General features: G+C 44.2%; 1 protein-coding gene across 2 annotated transcripts in view; it reads right to left on the minus strand.

Annotated features, from left to right (window-relative positions):
• The window catches only part of LOC122809337, a 2,116,265-nt gene that overhangs the window by 662,442 nt on the left and 1,433,451 nt on the right, over window positions 1–20,372 (minus strand). The window lies entirely within an intron of this gene.

Below are 20,372 nucleotides of genomic sequence, written 5' to 3' on the forward strand. Positions count from 1 at the left end.
CTTCATTATTCAAAATGGAATTAAAGTCATTAAATTTGCAGCTAACCATCACTCAAATTCACCTCTCTCATTAAAACATCTTAACTAGTTAAGAGCTCCTACAACATCTAACCTTGACACAACTGCCCATAACCCACAAACTTTTACATCAACCAAATAAATGTCCTGCTCTACAATCTATAATCGAACCCTACTCCCCAAACAGAGCTCAGATCTGGGGACAAATGTCAGCTCACTAGCTCTAAATCCTCAACAGCAGCTTTTTGTATTTATTTAACATTTGTTTACCGGGAAAGTCCGACTTGGAACAAAGCCAATTTTCACCGGAGGCCCGGGAAGAAACGCTCCAGAAGCATGTCTTTGTAACTTGGGAGAAAACCGGAGTACCTGGAGAAAACCCACACGAATACAGGGAGGACATACAACCTCCACACAAAAGGCACTCCAGCCTGAGAATCGAACCAGAGAACCTCTTGCTGTGAGGCGACAACAATACCGCTGCACCACTGCACCATTCAGAAAACTCACTTATCTCAAATTGTGTTTCAAATGCATAGAAAGTACAGTTGTGTACACTTACCATAAATGTAGATGTTAGAGTGCATTCACTGTTGCAGTCATCACATTTGGGTTATCTGGTTGCAGTAGCCCTCAGTTGGCCTGATTAACAAAGTCTTGGTTCCTGCACTGGCTGCTGTCCCTTCTTCCGTGACGTCAGGTCTTCAGGGGTATAAAACATGCAGCCGACACCATTACATCAGTTTTTCTTGCCCCAGATGTCAGGTGCCCCCCTAATGGGAAGCCATAAAATCTATAAATATACAAGGTTATACCTACAACAAAAAAGCAAATACACCAAAAAGCTTTTGAGCATAGTAAAGGAGAGTAGAGGTATAGCCAAAAAAGGTATGGGGGCTGGAGGGCGGGTAACCAGGACTGCAACAGTGAATACACTCGAACATCAACATTTATGGTAAGTGTACACAACTGTACTATGTTCTTCGTGTTTCACTGTTGCAGTCATCACATTTGGGTAGATTCCCAAAGCTAAGGATGGGAGGAGGAATTTAAATAGCATTATGACCAGTTATAAGGCCCTGCAAGACTGCAGTGGCAAAGCAAGCTCTGGATTAAGAGAAAATTGGCAGATGGTAATGCTTGGTGAAAGTACATACAGAACTCCAGATAGCAGCTTCTAGGATTGTCCATGGTAGGGACGTCTCTGAGAAAGGCTGTGGAGGTAGATGTAGCCCTGGTTGAGTGGGGTCTGATCCCCTTTGGGATAGGTTTTACATGGTGCTTGTAGCATAAATGAATGCAATAGACTATCCATTTGGAAATGGTTTGCTTTGAAATAGCCTTCCCCTCTGCACCTGCAGCAAATGCCACCAGCAGTTGTTCAGATTTCCTTTGAGGTTTAGTCCTATCCAAGGAGAATCTAAGTTGCCTGAGCACCTCTAACGAGTGCAGTATCCATTCTCCTTTGTTTTGTGGATTAGGAAAGAAGGTTGGCAAATGAATGGACTGATTAAGAGCCACACTGGATACCACCTTGGGCATGGAGGGATTAGTCCTGAGGGACACCTTGTCTGCATGAAAGATGATGAAAGTCTCCACTGCCATAAAGGCCTGTAATTCAGATGCCCTTCTTGCTGAAGTGATTGCTAAAAGGAAAGCTGTTTTTCAAGAAAGGAATTTTAAGTCGGCGGTAGCAGCTGGCTCAAAAGGGGGAAGTGTGTGTTTCTCCAATACAAAGTTAAGATCTCAGGCTGGAGTGGGAGCTCTCCTGGGTGGTCGTAGGTTTTTAGCCCATCTGAGGAACTGCTTGAGCAGTGGATGAGAGAAGAGGGGAGGTTCTGTGTTATAATGAGCTGAAATGGCTGAGGCGTGAATTTTGATGGAGGAGGACAGGCCCTTGTGAAGCATCTCAGTTAAGTATTGTAAAATCGGAGGTAAATAGGGCACTGCTGTGTTCGTCTCTTGAGACTGGTTCCACGCACATAATCTTTTCCATTTATCAGCATAAGATTTTCTAGTACTAGGCCTTCTTGCCTCTAAAATGATATCCATCAGTGGTTTGCTGAGAGATGGTAAAGGAGAGATTAGGTAATTAGCCAGGCTGCTAAGTTCAGTGTTTGAAGCCGGGGGTGCAGAATCTGGTTCTCCTGCTGAGACAATAGGGTAGGAGGAGTGAGGCAGGTGCCATGGGGCCAACAGTGACACTGCGAAAGAGGGGGTACCAGTGTTGGCGTGGTCAGTCTGGTGCAATCAAAATCGTCCTTAGTCCTGTTTGATCTTTAGTAGTACTTTGGAGAGCAGAAGAGGAAAGGCATAAACTGATAGGTTTTTCCAGCTGAAGAAGGACAGAGCATCCACTTTGAAGGCTTGTTTGTGGGGAGTCCTTGTGCAAAATTTGTCATAGTTTTCCTGGCAGGAATTGAGCTTGTAGATGCACTTGGTAGTGCAGGGCTGTGTTCCACAATGCCATGGCTAGTCTGCAGAAGGGGTAAGAATGTGTACCCCCCCTGCTTGTTTACGTACCACATAACAGTGGTGTTGTCAGTCTTTACCATTAATTGTCCTGGAAGAATGCGGTCCTTGAAGACTATCAGAGCATTCTGTACAGCTAACATTTCTTTTTGATTGATATGCAGGTGCATTTGACTTGGGTTCCATTTGCCCTGAATGCACTTCCCTGCCAGGTGAGCCCCCCCATGTATAGTCTGATGCGTCTGTTAGGGTTTGGGAGGCAGGGGGTAGTGTGAATGGTAATCCCTTGTTTTCGTGGCAGGCCTCTGCCCACCAAAGGAACTCGAGGCGTAGCCAAGGTATGATAGGAATCATTGCTTCTAGATCCTGAGAATGTTGACACCATAGGCTTTTTAGATACCATTGTAGTTTCCTCATATGCAGTCTTGCATATGGAATTAGAAGAATGCAGGAGGCCATGAACCCCAAGGCTTGTAGTATTTGCCTTGCAGATAGCAGGGTTTTTGTGGCCAATTGTTTGAAGTAGGTTGTCAAATGAATTTGTTTCTCTGGCATAAAGAAAGCCATCTGGGAAGTTGTATTCAAGCTTGCTCCCAGGAATGTAATTTGTTGGCAGGGTACCAGGTGTGATTTATTTTCGTTTATGGTGTACCCCAGACAAGTTAGCACCCTTTGTACAAAGGCCAGATGATTCAAAAGGATGTCCTGGCTTTCTGCCAGAGTTGGACGATCATCCAGGTATGGATATATTTGAATATTTCTTTGTCTGCAAATGCAATGACTGGAGCTAGGCATTTTGTGAATACCCTGGGCGCAGTAGAAAAGCCAAAGGGCAGTGCAGAGAACTGATAGTGTGTAGCCTGCTTTGAAGCATAGGTATCTTCTGCAAGAGTCCCTGATTGGGATATGCAGGTATGCTTAATTTAAATCTAGTGCTGCCAACCAGGCACCTTTTGCCTAGCATAGGGAGCAACTGGTGAAGAGTCAGCATCTTAAACTTTGGAATCACCAAAAGATGTTTTGAATTGACAGGTCCAGGATAGGACACCATGAATTGTCTTTCCTGGGTAACAGGAAGTCTCGAGTAGAAACCTTGTTCCTTTTCCTCTTCTGGTACCAACTGAAGAGCCCCCATGCTTATGAGAGAAAGGACTTGCTTCTGGGCCTCTGCCCATTGATTTGGGGGTAGATATGGCCACCCGCTTGGTGTTGGTAACGTGTGGAAGTGAAATCTGTATCCTGGGACACTATTTAAAACCCATTTGTCCTGGGTAATGAGTTCCCAGTTCTTTGCATGAAGAGCAATCTTTCCCCCCAAAGAGGCAAACATTTGAGAAGTGTTTGGCAGTTTTAAAAAGAAGTCACTGAGACAGTTTACCATGGAGTGAATTTTACTACCCCCAGATTTGGAAGTGGAGGCCCCCCACTGCTTAGTCCTGTGCGTACCCTGGGACTGAAGCCTGGGAGATCTGCTAGATCTGGGTTTGGACTGAGAAGGTCTGGAAGAGGCAGGAAAGGACCAATTCATGGAAGGCCAATGCCTACTAAACCTTGGAGGCTATACTTGTAAAAAAATCTTTAACAGTTTGCATAGATTTAGCTTTTTCCTCCATCTTTTTAAGAACTACTTCTGCCTTGTTACCAAACAGGCGGTCCTGGTTTAAGTGTGCATCCAGTAATTTTGCTTTAACATGACCTGGCAAAGGTTGCTCCTTAAGCTAAGCATGCCTTCTAAGTACAGAACCAGTTACAGCATCCCTGCAAGATGCCTGCAGTGAATCAAAAGCACACTGCAAAGTATGTTTTCCAACTTGTTCAGCTGAATGCAGTAAATCCTGTAAATCCTTATTTTCAGCACAATCAGGAATCAACATAATTTTCTGTTTAAGCAATCCAGTAATATGCTGCTGATACTTGAACACATGAAACTGGCAGTTTAAGGCCCTAATGGCCAAAGTTGCAGAAGTGTATACCTTCTTACCCCATCTATCCAGCGCCCTGGAGTCGCTATCAGAGGGGGTAGGGGTTTTTGGCAGTAGTAGCTTTAATGTCCCTGTGAAATGATCTCAGGATCCGCAGTAGGATTTTTAAAAAGGAACGTATTAGAGTCAGGGACCCTGTAATATCTATCAGGTTTTCTGGGAGCAAGAGGTAAAGAGTCAGGGGCCAAGCTAGATTCTGAAAAGGCATCATCAACAATGTCTAGCAAAGGAGGTATGGCTAAAGGCCTGTGCTGGGGCAGGAGTAAGAAATCCCGAAGCCTCTTTTTAAAATCAGAGAAATCCTGACTTTCCCAACAAAAATGCTCCCTGAGGGTATGCAAGGTTTCACCAAAAGAGAAATCCTCTGGGGGGGGGGGGGGGATGCAGAGGGAATAGAGTCCTCATCATCAGAATCCTCAGACAGATAAGGGTAAATCCTGGTCATCAGAGGAAACAGAAAATTCAGAATCCTGGTCAGAAGTATCATAAGCAAACTCAGTCCTAGGTCTCTTAGAGGGGGAAGGTTAGCTTCCCCTGATTAAAGTAATAAGGTCTTCAGCCATTCTTATCATTTGTTTTTTTAGGCATAGAGGCCTGACCATGCGGTCTGGGCGTCAGTTTTCTAGGCATGGGTCGAGTTTTAGGCCTTGAAGAAGAAGATGGCGTCTGTTTAATATGCAAGTCAGTAGGCCTGAATACACCCCTCAGAAGCCAGTGCCTGCAAAGCGGCTCCAGACCCATCCAAGGTAGAGACATCTGCAGGTTCCACAGTTGAAGCATCTTGTGGCATACCAGACTCCGAATGGGTCTCAGTAGAGGCCTGCGAATTGGAAGTAGGGAGTATCAGGGGCTCTGAAAGCGCCTCACTGAGTACCGGCGAACTGGCGACTGACTTAGGAGAAGCGTCACTGGCAGCTTTGGACCTCGGCGGCCTGTCTCTGTTTCTATCTCTGCGTTTTTTTCAGAATGTTGGTGGCTGGATGGCTTTCCGAAGGCATATCGGGATAATTGAACCGAGCACCAAAATATTTAGAAGTGTAGATATACAGACGACTGATAGTTTGTGGTTTAAATACGGCACAAAACCGACAGCGAGGTACGTCATGGTCAGGGCCTAGGCAAGGAATACAGCTGCTGTGCTTCTTTCGGCTTTTCCCGGTTAGGGGTCGCCACAGCGGAACTCCTCTCCGCCAATGATTGGCAGTAGAATTTTTACGGGTGCTGAGGTGCCAGCTCGACGCCCAACTTTCAACGAAGGCACACTCATTCTACACATGTCTTTCGAACGCAACTCGACTGTGGGGAGGACATGCAGACTCCACACAGAAGGTGCTCCAGCAGAGAATCGAACGGGAGAACTTCTTGCTGTGAGGCAACAACACTACTGCTGCACCACCGCGGTAATAAAAGCAGGCAAGGAATACAGTACGAATGAAAATCTTTGAGGTAATTGCTTTCCACAAGTAATGCATTTATTTACTTTTACTGACATCGGTCTAGAGCAAGAAAAAGTTGCACCAACGGGGTACTTAGCTTTTAGTTGAAGACTTTGGTTATGAAACTCGAAAATGAAAATTTCAGGAGTCGGCTGACTGGCGCTTGCAAACTGCTTCTGCTTCGGGCACTGCATGGCAAGAAAGACTGATGTAATGGCATCGGCTGCATGTTTGATACCCCTGACGACCTGACGTCATGGGAGAAGGGACAGCAACCGACACAGGACCCAAGACTTTGTTAATCAGGCCGACTGAGGGCTACTGCAAGCAGATAACCCAAATGTGATGACTGCAAAAGTGAAACATGAACATCTCTGGTTCTCTCTCAAAGAAATCAGCAATCTAAACTCATTGCAAAACTCACTTAAAGCAGTATCTGCTGAATACATGGCCATGGTCCTGCTCATCTTTTGATTAAATCAACATAGCTTAACCCATCCAATAAGTTAGAACTTACACACGAGTATTTTCCAATTCAATCATCATACACTACGTGAATTCAACTTTTCATTCCCATTCTGGTCTTTTCATCTCATTACTTTTTTTCCACAATACATACTTATACATTCTACCATTGTTCATTTTCCTCTCTCACCTATGACATTCACTGTATCTAATCTACATCTCTCCCAGTATTTTTCACTTAGCTTTCCTATTTTCTTTTAACTTTCTCACCTCAGCCACTCATTTTCTGTCAGCCTGCCAACCTCCATTTCAGCTGTTTTTCAATACTTTATACACTGTAATGAATACTCCTTTAACTGTTTGCCTCATTTTATACTTGTAACTTAGTGCAATTATCCAGTAAACTCTCAGTTAACCGTGAATTGGAAGATGCCGAAAAAGTTCAGTTTCTGGTTACTTGAGAGTTACTATTAAAAATAGACCTGACAAATACTGCACCCTACACTATACCAAACCATACCATACACACTGGGATTTTAATACTGAAATACAATAATTAAAAGCCTGGCTGGAATAATATTTTAAACTTATATTTCCGCTACAAAGCATGGCATGCAGAATGGTTTTCAGTGGCATGCTGAGTGGATGTGAACTGAATAGAGACAGAGAATGGATGTATGAATGGATGTATGAAAGCAGAAACGACTGTGTGAGAGAGAGATCGGAGACTTGTATGAAAGCTAAAGAGTGTCTGTGACACAGAGGAGAGAGAGCGAGAGTGAATGCATGTATGAAAGCTGAAGTGAAAGTGTGTGAGAGATCAGAAAGATGTATGAAAGCTGAAGAGTGTGTGTTAGTGAGAGTGTGAGTGAATGCATGTATGAAAGCTGAAGAGACTGTGTGTGTGTGTGTGTGTGTGTGTGTGTGTGTGTGTGTGTGTGTGTGTGTGTGTGTGTGTGTGTGTGTGTGTGTGTGTGTGTGTGTGTGTGTGTGTGAGAGAGAGAGACTGGAAAGCGTGCAATCTGATGCAAGTTGAGTATGGAGTAAGTGTTGACATTTTAACGATCTGACTTGTTTGGTTTGATTTGTTCTCAGGTTGGGTAGAGAGGGAACTTATTTGCATCTTCCTTATTAAAACTCAGTCTCTAAGAATATGAATTGTTAATACTGCACTGTATTTCTTCGATTTTTTTTCTGGATGCTTGAGAGTTCTGCTTGCTTGAGTTCCAGTTAACTGAGTTTACTGCAGCTCTATTATTTCAGTATTACAAGATTCTCACAAAATTACATTTTAAGACTGTATTGTACAAAATTAAACAATATATATTCCTTTTACACTTTGCACATATACATATTTCTTTTACACTTTGTACATGTAGCTTTCGTGACTGTTTTATAACTTTCAACAAGTGCAATCATTAATTGCAAAATGTAATTTTATACGGTAGCTTTTCTCCTTGGCTCTTTGCTGAAGAAGTCGTTTTATGCCCAGTCAGACTAACTGGGTAAACAAATGCCAGTAAACAAACTGGTATGCATTACAGGGTATCATAACAAAATAAAATGTCTGTAAAAGGTGAAAGATCATGGACAACTGCTTTATGTCCTCTGTACTTCTGAGGACTCAAGCTGCAACATGCTATTATAATCATTCAGCATACTACGACTATTTCAGGAGAAAAGCTACAATACTAACTGACTTTTGTTTTGCAACATAAACGCAAGGACAGTAGTTTTTCTTCTTACCCCACCCAAAGTGCCAAATTCTAATGGCTGTTTTGAATCAGTGACCTAAAACAGTTAAATAAATTAACTAACCTTCAAGACTTTTACAGTAGCAACCGCCAAAAAGATAAAGACAAACATGTGGAGATCACGTCACAAAATGAGTATATAATGAACTTGGTGATGCAGCTATAAAAAGAAGTTATGTACTTACCATAACATTCCATCGTTGTTCATTTTCATTCTTCCTCAACTGATACTCATATCCAGCTCAGCAGTTCTACTAGCTTGTGGCCACCAACAAATTCTTGAGCTCCTTACCAACCCATAATGCACTATTCATAACATCCAAAAGATAGTACAGTTGTGTACACTTACCATAAACGTAGATGTTAGAGTGTATTCACTGCTGCAGTCATCACGTTTGGGTTATCTGCTTGTAGGTAGCCCTCAGTCGGCCTGATTATCAAAGTCTTGGGTCCTGCGTCGGTTGCCGTCTCATCTTCCATGATGTCAGGGGTATAAAGCATGCAGCCAACGCCATTACATCAGTTTTTCTTGCCCCAGATGTCAGGTGCCCCCATAACAGGAAGCAGTTATATACAAGGTGACACCTCCAACAAAAAACAAATACACCAGAAAGCTTTAAGCATAGTAAACAAGAATAGAGGTATAGTCAACAGAAGTCAGGGGGGCTGGAGGGAGGGTAACCAGGACTGCAACAGTGAATACACTCAAACATCTACATTTATGGTAAGTGCACACAACTGTACCATGTTCTTCGTGTTTCACTGCTGCAGTCATCACATTTGGGTAGATTCCCAAAGCTATGGATGGGAGTAGGCGATTAGATAACATTAGGACCAGCTACAAGGTCATGCAAGACTGCAATGGCAAAGCCAGCTATAGATTTAGAAAAAAAGTGGCAAGTGGTAATGCTTGGTGAAGGTATGTACAGAACTCCAGGTAGCATCTTCTAGGCTGTCCCTGGTAGGGATGCCTCTGAAAAAGGCTGCAGAGGCAGATGCAGCCTTGGCTGAGTGGGGTCTGATCCCCTGTGGGATAGGTTTTCCATGGTGCTTGTAGCAGAAATGAATGCAATGGCCTATCCACTTAAACATGATTTGCTTTGAAATGGCCTTCTCCTCTGCCCCTGCAGCAAATGCAACCAGCAGCTGCTCAGATTTCCTGAGAGGCTTAGTCCTGTCCAAGTAATATCTAAGTTGTCTGTGCACGTCCAAGGAGTGCAGCATTCATTCTCCTTTGTTCTGTGGATTACAAAAGAAGGTTGGCAAATGAATGGACTGATTAAGGGCCACAATGTATACTACCTTGAGCATAAAGGAAGGATTGGTCCTGAGGGACACCCTGTCCGCATGAAAGATAAAAGGCTCAATGCCATGAGGGCCTGTAATTCAGACACCCTTCTTGCTGAAGTGATGGCTAGAAGGAAGGCTGTTTTCCAAGAAAGGAATTTCAACTCTGCATTTGCAGCTGGCTCAAAGAGGGGTAGAGTGAGCTTTTCCAAAACAAAGTTAAGGTCCCAGGCTGGAGTAGGGGCTCTCCTGGGTGGTCTTAAGTTTTTGGCCCCTCTGAGGAATTGCTTCAGCAGGGGATGAGAGAAGAGGGGTGGCTCAGTATTATAATGTGCTGAAATGGCCGAGGCATTAATTTTGATGGAAGAAATGGAAAGGCCCCTGTGAAGCATCTCAGTAAAGTATTGAAGAATATGCGGTAAATTGGGCACTTATGCCCATCCCCTGAGTTTGGCACCAGGAACAGAATCTTTTCCCTTTTTCAGCATAGGATTTTCTAATACTAGGCCTCCTTGCCTCCAGAATGACATCCATCACTTGCTTACTGAGGGGGATACCTGTCAAATCTTCTAACGCTCAAACTTTCGAACACTACATGGTTGAGACCAAACGTTCAAAATGTTGAGTGCTCAAAAATACACTTTCAACGGCACCGCATGGTGCAGATAGGGAAACTTTCCCTTTTCTGCACTAAAGTGTGGTTTCGGAGTTGATATATTTAAGTAGGGGGTGTGGGGGTGCAGGGAGGCTTGCCCCCTGCCTACACTGTTGGTATTTTTTTTCTGCGTTTTCTTTTTTATGTTCAAACATCCAAATGATGAACATTTGGTCTCGACCATGTAATGTTCGACATTTTGGATGTTCGAACATTTAACACAGACCCACTGAGAGATGGTAACGGAGAGATCAGGTAATAAGCCAGGCTGCAAGGTTCAGGGATTGAAGCTGTGGGTGCAGAATCTGGCCCTCCTGCTGGGACAGCAGGGCAGGGGTCTGAGGCAGGTGCCATGGTTCCAGCAGTGACACACTGTGCAAGAGGGCATACCAGTGTTGGCGGGGCCAGTCTGATGCAATCAGTATTGTCCTTGGTTTATCCTGTTTGATCTTTAGTAGCACTTTGAGAGGAGAGGCAGAGGGGGAAAGGCATAAACTGATAGGTTTTTCCAGATGAAGGACAGGGCATCCACTTTCCAAGCTTGTCTGTGGGGAGTCCTTGTGCAGAATTTGTCCAATTGGTAGTTCTAAGTGCAGGCAAACAGGTCTATCTCTGGGCTCCCCCATTTGTTTCTCAACATGTTGAATACCTTTGGTTCCAGTTTCCACTCGTGTGGGTCCATAAGATTTATGCTTAGGTCTTCTGCCAGTGTATTTAGCTTGCCTGGCAAGAATTGTGCTTGTAGGTGCACTTGGTAGCTCAGAGGATATGAGTGGGTTCCCCCCTGCTTGTTTATGTACCACATAACCGTGGTGTTGTCCATCTTTACCAATAATTGACCTGGAAGAATGTGGTCCTTGAAGAATGTCAGAGCAGTCTGTACAGCTAACACTTCTTTTTGATTGATATTCAGGTGCATTTGACTCAGGTTCCATTTGCCCTGAATGTACTGCCCTGCCAAGTGAGCCCCCCATGCATAGTCTGATGCGTCTGTTTTTAGTGTTTGGGCAGCAGGAGGTAGAGTGAATGGCAGTCCCTTGTTTTGGTGGCAGGCCTCTGCCCACCAAAGGAACTCTATCTTTAGACAAGGTTATGACAGGAATCATTGATCCTACGTCCTAAGAATGCTGACACCATAGGCTTTTAAAATACCATTGTAGTTTCCTCATATGCAGTCTTGCATACGGAATTAGTAGAATGCAAGAGGCCATGAACCCTAGGGCTTGCAGTATTTTCCTTGCAGATATCTGGGTCATTGTGGCCAGTAGTTTGAAGTAGGATGTCAAATGAACTTGTTTCGCTGGCGTGAGGTAGGCCCATCTGGGAAGTTGTATTCAAGCTTGCTCCCAGGAATACAATTTGTTGGCAGGGTACCAGATGTGATTTCTTTTCATTTCTGGTGTACCCCAGAGAAGTTAGTAAATTCTTTACAAATGCTAGATGATTTAATAGCATGACGTGGGAGCCCCCTCACTGCTTAGGCCTGTGAGTACCTTGGGACTGAAGACTGGGTGTTCTGCTGGTTCTGGGTTTGGAGTGAGAAGGCCTGGAAGAAGCAGGAAAGGACCAATTCTTAGAAGGCCAATGCCTACTAAATCTGGGAGGCTGTACTTGCAGGAAATCTTTAACAGTTTGCATAGATTTAGCTTTTTCCTCCATCTTTTTAAGTACTACTTCTGCTTTGTTGCCAAACAGGCAGTCTTGGTTTAAGGGAGCATCCAGTAATTTAGCTTTAACATGATCTGGCAAAGACTGCTCCTTAAGCCAGGCATGTCTTCTAAGTACAGACCCAGTGACAGCAGCCCTGCAAAATGCCTCTAATGAATTAAAACCACATTGCAAAGTATGTTTTCCAACTTGTTCAGCAGAATGCATTAAATCCTGTAATTCCTTATTTTCAGTACAGTCAGGAATCAACATCAGTTTCTGTTTAAGCAAACCAATAACATGCTGCTGATACTTTAACATACGAAACTTGCAGTTTAAGGCCCTAATGGCCAAAGCTGAACAAGTGTATACCTTCTTACCCCATCTATCTAGGGTCCTGGAATCTCTATCAGAGGGGGTAGGGTTTTTGGCAGTAGTAGCCTTAATACCCTTGGGTCCCTGTGAAATGGTGTCAGGATAAGCAGTAAGATTCTAAAAGAGGAACTTGTTAGAGTCGGGTACCCTGTAATACTTTTCAGGTTTTCTGGGAGTCGGAGGTAAAGTGTCAGGGGCCAGGCTAGATTCCGAGAAGGCATCTACAATGTCCGGTACAGGAGGGATAGCGAATGGCCTGTGTTGAGGTAGGAGTAAGAATTCCATACGCCTCTTTTTGGAGTCAGAGTAATCCTGGCTTTCCCAGCGGAAATGCTCTCTAAGAGTATGCAAGGTTTCACCAAAAGAGAAATCCTCTGTAGGGGAAGCAGAGGGAAAGGAGTCCTCTGCATCAGAATCCTCATAGGTAGATAAGGGCAATTCCTGGTCATTAGAGAAAACAGAAATTTCAGAATCTTGATCAGAAGAATCAGAAGGAAAATCAGTCCTAGGTCTCAGAGGTAGAAGGGTGGCTTTCATTGATTAGAGTAATAAGGTCTTCAGCCATTCTTATCATTTGTTTTTAGGCATAGGGGCCTGACCATGCAGTCTGGGCATCTGTTTTCTAGGTAAGGATAGAGTTTTAGGCCTTGAAGAAGACAGCGTCGGTTTAATATGCAAGTCAGTAGGGCCTGAATACACCCTTAGAAGCTGGTGCCTGCACAGCGGCTCCGGTCCAATCCAAGGTAGAGACATACGCAGGTTCCACAGTCGAAGAAGCATCTCGTGGCATACCAGACTCCGAATGGGTCTCTGAAGAGGCCTGCGAATCTGAAGTAGCGGGTATCAGGGGCTGCAAAAGCGCCTCAATGAGTACCGGAGAACTGGCGACTAGCTTAGGAGAAGCGTCATCGGCAGCTTTGGACCTATGCGGTCTTTCTCTATCTTTGCGTTTTTTTTTGGAATGTTGGTAGTTGGGTGGATTACCGAAGCCATTTCTGGATAATTGAACAGAGTACCATAATATTTAGATGCGAAAATGAACAGATGACGAATAGTTCGAGGTTTGAATAAAGCACAAAACCGACAGCGAGGTACGTCATGGTCTGGGCCTAAGCAAGGAATGCAGTACGAATGAAAATCTTTATGAAGTATTTGCTTTCCACAAGAAATACAATTAACTTTTACTGACATCAGTCTAGAGCAAGAAAAAGGATCCCCAATGGGGTACTTTAGCTTAGTTGAAGACTTCGGATCTGAAACTCGAAAATGAAAATTTCAGGAGTCGGCCGACCAGCACTTGCGAACTGCTTCGGGCACCACATGGCAAGAAAGACGATGTAATGGCGTCGGCTGCATGCTTTATACCCCTGACGTCATGGAAAATGAGATAGCATCCAACGCAGGACCCAAGACTTTGATAATCAGGCCAAATGAGGGCTACCTGCTAGCAGATAACCCAAATGTGATGATGGCAACAGTGAAACACGAACATCCTACTTACAACTTGAGAGAGAAACTTGAAAAGACTTGCCATAACTGGAGTTCAATGAAAGGGACACTGGTGCCACTAACAGTTTAATTCCTCCAGAAGTCAGTTATGAGAAATGAGGGGGACAGAGGGTGGGAAGTTGAAGAATGAAAATGAACAACACAGATGGAACGTTATGGTAAGTACACAACTTCTTTATCTGATGATGTAAATTTTCATTCATTTCTCAGTTGATGGGGGAGAGTCCCCAGCTACCTAATTCCCCTGGTGGACTCCAAGGAAGGATATTTCTGAGTACAGGTGAGTCAAAGGCTGCCCTTCCCATTGAGACCATATCTAGTTTGTAATGATTGATAAAGGTATCAAGAGTCAACCAAGTTTGCAGCCACACATATCGTCCACAGAGGCTCTAGACTGGAATACAGTAGAAGTTGCCATAGATCTGGTTGAATGAATGTTTAATGGTTTTGGTAAAAGGAGATTCCATTTGTTGTAGACAAATGCAATCTATCAACCATTTAGCTAGAGTTACCTTTGCCAGTGACTCGCCCAACTTATTATGTGAAAAGTAAACAGTCAACTGTCCTAACCTATTTTGTTCTATGCAGGTAAAAATGTAATTGCCTATGAATATCTAATAAGTGTAACATATATTCTCCTTTGTCAAGTTTGGGAAGAATACTGGCAGGTTAATGGCTGGGATTCTGACACCACCTTAGGTAGGAAGGAAGCATTTGTACGTAAGGTGAACCTTACCCTTATGAAAAATCAAGTATGGAGGCTTAGAAGATGATGTTTGAAGTTCTGAAATTCTTCCAGCAGATTTAACTACAACTAAAAAGACAGTTTTCCAGGTCAAAATGTTTAGATCACATTTAGCTACTGGTTCAAAAGGAGAATGTATTAAGGCTTGCAGTACCAAATTTAAATCCCATGTTGGTATGGGGTCTTTATAAGGGGGTCTTACCAGAAGGGTACCTTTCAAAAATGCTTTGCACAGTTAACACGAAGCCAGGGAAAAATTCTGAAACCCCACATGAAACATACGATTGCTGAGATAGTCAAACTAGCACCCTCATTAAATAAACTCACTAAAAATTCAAGAGCAGAATGAACTGGAGCTGAGAAGGTCTTTGTTCTGTACTGCCCAATAAATGACCCTTCGCCATCTACTCCTGTACAGTTTCCTAGTAGAAGGTTTATGGGAAGATAAAAGTATGGAATGGACAGGGAAAGAAAGCACTGGTTGGCTATTAAGAGAAAGAAAAGCTGTGTAAAAGCTTAGCATAGCCATAGATGTCCTTCTCTTCCATGCTGCAGTATTCTGTACAGTTGGGTTTTCCCCTTTTGCTACTCAAACGTCTGGAAAGTATACAAATGTTTGCAGTCACTGTATGGTGTGTGGGACGTCTGACGTGGCAAGCAGAACATGGACCATAAAAGTTACACTTGTGCTCACCAGAGTTCAGAACTGAGCACCTCAGTCAGAACCAGTCACAGAGAAGGTAGTGCAAGTACTGTGCCATCTAAGACGGAAAATGGCTGATATCAGGAGGGGTAGGTGGGAGGGAAGGATTCCTGCAACATGGAAGAGAAAGACTTCTATGGTTATGGTATGATTTTACACAACTTTTCTGTGTCCTTCTATTCACATGTTGCAGTATTCTGTACAGTATGAGAGTGTCAAAGCTCACTGTGAAGAAGAGGGTGGTGACCTAGAAGAAATCTCTAGGATACCATGGAGGATAGCCCAGGAGAATCCAGCCCTGGACCTGGAAATCTGGTCTATTTTCAAATGCTTTGTGAAATTGTTCACAGAAGACCAAGTGGCTGCTTCAAGAATAGTGGAACGGGCCAGGCCTTTGAAGAAGGCTCAAGATGAGGCCACTGCCCTAGTGGAATGGGCTTTAACACTGCCTCGCAAGTGTTTACCATGGTGCGTGTAACAGAAGGTAATAGCCCTAGAGATCTAGGCTGAAATGGTTTGCTTAGTTACTGCTTTCCCCAGGGCCCTGGGGTGGAAGGAGACAAACAACTGGTCAGCCTGTCTGACATTTTTGGTTTTGTGCAGCTAGAACTTGAGCTGTCTATGCACATCAAGGGAATGAAGTACTCACTCACTGTCTACCTGTGGATTGAGAAAGAAAGTGGGTAGGTAGATGGCTTGGTATAAGGAAAGGTCATTGCCTACCTTGGGCATGGAGGATGGGTTGGGTTCTGAGGGTTACCTATCTCTGTGGAAGATGAGGAAAGTACAGTTGTGTACACTTACCATAAATGCAGATGTTCGAGTGTATTCACTGTTGCAGTCATTACATTTGGGTTATTTGCTTGCAGGTAGCCCTCAGTCAGCCTGATCAACAAAGTCTTGGGTCCTGCGTGGGTTGCTGTCCCTTCTTCCATGACGTCAAGTCGTCAGGGGTATAAAACATGCAGCAGACGCCATTACATCAGTTTTTCTTGCCCCAGATGTCAGGTGCCCCCTAATGGGAAGCAATTAAATATAAAAGTACAAAGATATACCTCCAACAAAAAAAGCAAATACACCAAAAAGGCGTTTAAGCATAGTAAAGGAAAGTAGAAGTATAGTCAAAAGAAGTTAGGGGTCTGGAGGGAGGGTAACCAGGACTGCAACAGTGCATACACTCTATCTACATTTATGGTAGGTGTATGTTCTTCGTGTTTCACTGTTGGAGTCATTACATTTGGGTAGATTCCCAAAGCTATGGTTGGGAGGAGGAATTCAGATAGCATTAGGGCCACCTATAAGGCCCTGCAAGACTGCAGTGGCAAAGCCAGCTCTGGATTTAGAGAAAATTGGCAAATAACGCTTGGTGAAAGTATGTACAGAACTCCAGGTAGCACCTTCTAGGATATCCTCAGTAGGGACGCCTGTGAGAAAGGATGTAGAGGTAGACGCAGCCCTGGTGGAGTGCGGTCTGATCCTCTGGGGGATAGGTTTTCCATGGTGCTTATAGCAGAAATGAATGCAATGGCTTATCCATTTAGAAATGGTTTGCTTTGAAATAGCCTTCCTCTCTGCCCCTGCAGCAAATGCCACCAGCAATTGTTCAGATTTCCTTTGAGGTTTAGTCCTGTCCAAGTAGAATCCTTAAGTTGTCTGTGCACATCTAAGGAATGCAGTATCCATTCCCCTTTATTCTGTGGATTGGGAAAGAAGGTTGGTAAATTAATGGAGTGATTAAGAGCCACACTGGATACCATCTTGGGCATGAAGGATGGATTGGTTCTGAGGGACATCCTGTCCGCATGAAAGATGATGAAAGGCTCCACTGTCATAAGGGCCTGTAATTCAGATACCCTTCTAGCTGAAGTGATTGCTAAAAGGAAAGCTGTTTTCCAAAAAAGAAATGTCTGCAGTAGCAGCTGGCTCGAAAGGAGGTAGAGTGAATTTCTCCAAGACAAAGTTAAGCTCCCAGGCTGGGGTTGGAGCTCTCCTGGGTGGCCTCAAATTTTTGGCCCTCTGAGGAACTCCTTGAGCAGTGGATAAGAAAAGAGGGGAGGGGTTCTGTGTTATAATGAACCGAAATGGCTGAGTCACGGAGTTTAATGGAGGAAAAAGACAAGCCCTTGTGAAGCATCTCAGTTAAGTATTGTAAAATCTGAGGTAAACTGGGCGCTGCTGTGCTCATCCCTTGAGAATGGTTCCAAGCACATAATCTTTTCCATTTTTCAGCATAAGATTTTCTAGTACTAGGCCTCCTTGCCTCTAAAATGATAACCATCACAGGTTTGTTGAGGGATGGTAAAGGAGAGATTAAGTAATTAGCCAGGCTGCAAGGTTCAGTGCTAGAAGGTGAGGGTGCAGAATCTGGCTCTCCTGCTGAGACAGCAGGGAAGGAGTCTGAGGCAAGTGCCATGGAGATAACCGTGACACTGCGCAGGAGGGGGTACCAGTGCTGACGCAACCAGTCTGGAGCAATCAGAATCTCCCTTGGTTTTTCCTGTTTGATTTTTAGTAGTACTATGGAGAGCAGAGAAGGGAAGGCATAGACTGATAGGTTTTTCCAGCTGAAGGACAGAGCATCCACTTTGCAGGCTTGTGGGGAGTCCTTGTGCAAAATGTGCCCAATTGGTAGTTCTGGGGAGAGGCAAACAGGTCTATATCTGGGCTCCCCCATTTGCTTGTCAACATGTTGAAAATCCTTGGTTCCAGTTTCCGCTCGTGTGGGCCCATGAGTTTTCTGCGTAGTCCGTCTGCCAGTATATTTAATTTTCCTGGCAGGAATTGACCTTGTAGGTGCACTTGGTAGCTCAGGGCTGTGTTCCACAACGCCATGGCTAGTCTGCAGAGGGGGTAAGAATGTGTACCCCCCTGCTTGTTTATGTACAACGTAACAGTGGGGTTGTCAGTCTTTACCATTAGTGGTCCTTGAAGACTGTCCGAGCATTCTGTACAGCTAACATTTCTTTTTGATTGATATGCGAGTGCATTTGACTTGGGTTCCATTTGCCCTGAATGCACTTCCCTGCCAGGTGAGCCCCCCCCCCCCCCCCCCTGGATAGTCTGATGTGTCTGTTAGGGTTTGGGAGGCAGGGGGTGGTGTGAAAGGTAGTCCCTTGTTTTGGTGGCAGGCCTCTGCCCACCAAAGGAACTCTAGGCGTAGGCAAGGTATGACAGGAATCATTGTTTCTAGGTCTTGAGAAAGTTGACACCACAGGCTTTTTAGATACCACTGTAGCGCTGTCGCCTCACAGTTAGACGTTACCTGTTCGATTCTCGGTTAGAGCGTCTTCTGTGCGGCGACATGCGTGAATGGGTGTTCCTTTGTTGAAGGTTGTGAGTTAGGCCCGGCAAGCCAGCACGTAAAAATCTACTGCCAATCATTAGCGGACCGGAGTTCCGCTGTGACGACCCCTAACTGGGAAAAGCCAAAAGACACTGAAGTTTCCTCATATGTAGTCTTGCATATGGAATTAGGAGAATGCAGGAAACCATGAACCCAAAGGCTTGCAGTATTTGTCTTGCAGATAGCAGGGTTTTTGTGGCCACGTTTGAAGTAGGTTGTCAAATGAATTTGTTTCTCTGGTGTGAGGTAAGCCATCTGGGAAGTTGTATTCAAGCTTGCTCCCAGGAATATAATTTGTTGACAGGGTACCAGGTGTGATTTCTTTTCGTTTATGTTGTACCCCAGACAAGTTAGAACCCTTTGTACAAAGGACAGATGATTCAAAAGTATGTCCTGGCTTTCTGCCTGAATTAGACAATTGTTCAGGTAGGGGTATATTTGAATATTTCTTTGCCTGCAAAATGCAATAACTGGAGCTAAGCACTTTGTGAATACCCTGGGCGCAGTAGATAAGCCAAAGGGCAGTACAAGAGAACTGATAGTGCGTGTAGCCTGCTTTGAAGCGTAGGTAACTTCTGCAAGATTCCCTGATTGGGATGTGCAGGTATGCTTCTTTTAAATCTATTGTTGCCAACCAGGCATCTTTGCCTAGCATAGGAAGTAATTGGTGAAGGGTCCACATCTTGAATTTTGGAATCTCCAAAAAGGTGTTTAGAGTAGACGGGTCCAGGACAGGAACACCATGAATCATCTTTTCTGGGTACCAGGAAAAGTCTCGAGTAGAAACCTTGTCCCTTTTCCTCTTCTGGTACCAGTTGAATAGCCCCCATGCTTAAGAGAAAAAGTACTTGTTCTTGGGCCTCTGGTCACTGATTTGGGGGTAAGTCTGGCCACCCGCTTGGTGTTGGCAACGTGTGGAAGTGAAATCTGTATCCCTGGGACAGTATATTTAAAACCCATTTGTCCTGGGTAATGAGTTCCCAATTCTTTGCATGAAGAGCAATCTTTCCCACCAAAGGGGCAGTCAGTTGATAAGTGTTTGGAAATTTTAAAAGGAAGTAATTGAGACCGTTTACCATAGGGGGGAGTCTTATTATTCCCAGATTTGGAAGTGGAGGCCCCCCCCACTGTTTAGTTCTGTCTCTCCCCTGGGACTGAAACCTGGGGTTTTTGCTGTGTCTGGGTTTGGCTTGAGAAGACCTGGAAGGGGCTGGAAAGGACGAATTCTTAGAGGGCCAGTGCCTACAAAATCTAGGAGGCTGAACTTGTAAAAAATCTTTCACAGTTTGCATAGATTTAGCTTTATCTTCCATCTTTTTTAAGAACTTCCTCAGCCTTGTTGCCAAACAGGCAGTCCTGATTTAAAAGAGCATCCATTAATATAGCTTTAACATGATCAGGCAAATATTGCTCCTTAACCCAAGCATGCCTTCTGAGCACAGACCCAGTAACAGCAGCCCTGCAAGAGGCCTCTAATGAATCAAAACCACATTGCAAAGTATGTTTTCCAACTTGTTCAGCAGAATGCATTAAATGCTGTAATTCTTTATTTTCCACACAGTCAGCAATCAACATCATTTTCTGCTTAAGCAGTCCAATAACATGTTGCTGATACTTTAACATATGAAACTGGCAGTTTAAAGCCCTAATGGCCAAGGCTGCAGAAGTGTAAAGCTTCTTACCCCATCTATCCAGCGCCTTGGAGTCTCTATCAGAAGGGGTGGGATTTTTAGCAGTAGAAGCCTTAATGCCCTTGGGCCCCTGTGAAAAAGTCTCTGGATCTACAATAGGATTTTTAAAAAGGAACTTGTGGGACTCGGGGACCCTGTAGTATCTGTCAGGTTTTCTGAGAGCAGGAGGCAGGGTATCAGGGGCCAAACTAGATTCTGAAAAAGCATCATCAACAATGTCTAGTACAGGAGGAATAGCTAAAGGCCTATGCTGAGGTAGGAGAAGGAAATCCCTAAGCCTCTTTTTTGAT

This window comes from Protopterus annectens, chromosome 8.part0 (assembly GCF_019279795.1).
Source record: "Protopterus annectens isolate FY-2018-M chromosome 8.part0, PAN1.0, whole genome shotgun sequence".
NCBI lineage: Eukaryota > Metazoa > Chordata > Ceratodontiformes > Protopteridae > Protopterus > Protopterus annectens.